Source organism: Haliaeetus leucocephalus, unplaced genomic scaffold (assembly GCF_000737465.1).
Source record: "Haliaeetus leucocephalus isolate CR32 unplaced genomic scaffold, Haliaeetus_leucocephalus-4.0 Scaffold944, whole genome shotgun sequence".
Lineage (NCBI taxonomy): Eukaryota > Metazoa > Chordata > Aves > Accipitriformes > Accipitridae > Haliaeetus > Haliaeetus leucocephalus.
Genome location: NW_010973380.1, coordinates 2,755,775 through 2,757,273, shown reverse-complemented (window position 1 = coordinate 2,757,273; position 1,499 = coordinate 2,755,775).

The following is a 1,499-nucleotide window of genomic DNA, read 5'->3' as shown; positions in this document are numbered from 1 at the left end:
GCGGGGATGCGCGGCGGGGGCACCCGGGGTGCCGCCCGGGGCCCCGTCCCGCCGAGCATCGGTCCCTGGTTGTCGCCGAGCAGGGCGCTCCGGGAAACCCCCTTCGAAGTTTTGCCCCGTTTCCCTGAGGGAGGCAAACCAAAAAAAAAACCAACAAAAAACCACCAAACCCGCTAAGCCCCGGCATTTTTGTCTGAGCCGTGCTTTTTTAGGACGGCGTTCCCACGTTCTCAGCGGCGGGGTTTGGGGGAAAACGGGCTACAAAATGCTATCTGACATAACGGAAGGCGGCTGCATTTTGCCCACGAATGACAACGGTAAAGCGCAAGGTAACATGTAAAATGCCAGCCTCGCACGAAGCCATCAACCGTTTTTCCGGAGGATTCCTCCCTCTCCCGGTGAGAGCGGCTGTGAGGGGGAGGCAACAGGAGGCAGGTTTGGGGCTGGAGCCCTCTTTTCCATCATTTTTTTTTTCAGGGCCCCAGCTCTACCGGGTTGCTCCTGTGCCGGAGCCCCAAAGGAGCGGATGAGTCAATGCAGTGAGACGCCACACGCCAATCAATCTCTGTGTAAGCTTTTCCCTACTCTTGACCCAGCCGCCTTTCTCCCTCCAGCCTTTTCATTACTCGGACAGTGTCTTTTAAAGGCATGGACAGTAAAATCCTGGAAGGAATTTCTCCACCTATTCCTTCTGCCTCCGCTGGTTTTGCATGCTGCTACAGACTAGAAAGGATCGTAGAAGGAAACAAGAGATGGAAAATCGCTGTCTGGCTAGGGCAGGAGCGTGCCCCGCAGAGCCCATCCTGGTGTGCTGCACACTCCTATAGCTGGCCCAGGCAGCAGTGCTTCTCCCAGAGGACATTATTCTGCTGTAGAAAAACCAATTCTCTTTTTTTTCCCAGCCTGTTATTAGCACCTCCTCCTTCCCGTGCTTCGGTCTTGGTCCAACAAGTCACACTGAGGTCACCTGAACTCACTCTGTTGCAGGAGCAGCTCTTTCAACCTGGGTGCCAGGACTGCTGTCCCTGCCAGCCCGCCCGCAGGCAGCTGCTGAAAGAAAAAAGTCTGGTTCTGCTTTCATTTAAACAAATGCAAATCAGGAGGAGCTCCATTACTTAGCATACAGAAGCTCCGTCAGCTTGTGAATGCTGATATAAACCTAGCTTGAGAGGTGAACCGGACCCTATTTGTCAAACACTTATTGGTTCACCCCCACCACCCCCAGTTCTGAAATCTTCAGGACTTTGCTTAGAGTGGTGTGGTTTAAAAGATGCTCCTGCTGAGCTCTGCCCCAGATACAGGGAAATTTGGCTCCTGGTAATTGGCAGGTGGACGGCAACACACCTTCATTTCTTTCCAGTGAGCAGTAGCCATATAAAAACCTCTGTGCACAGGCAAACACTGTGTGACTGATCTGTCTGGACAGTATTGCCAGGACCTCTGTTCCCCAATTCCCTCCATTTCACCCAATTTGAACCCAATTTGAATTCTTCTACTCA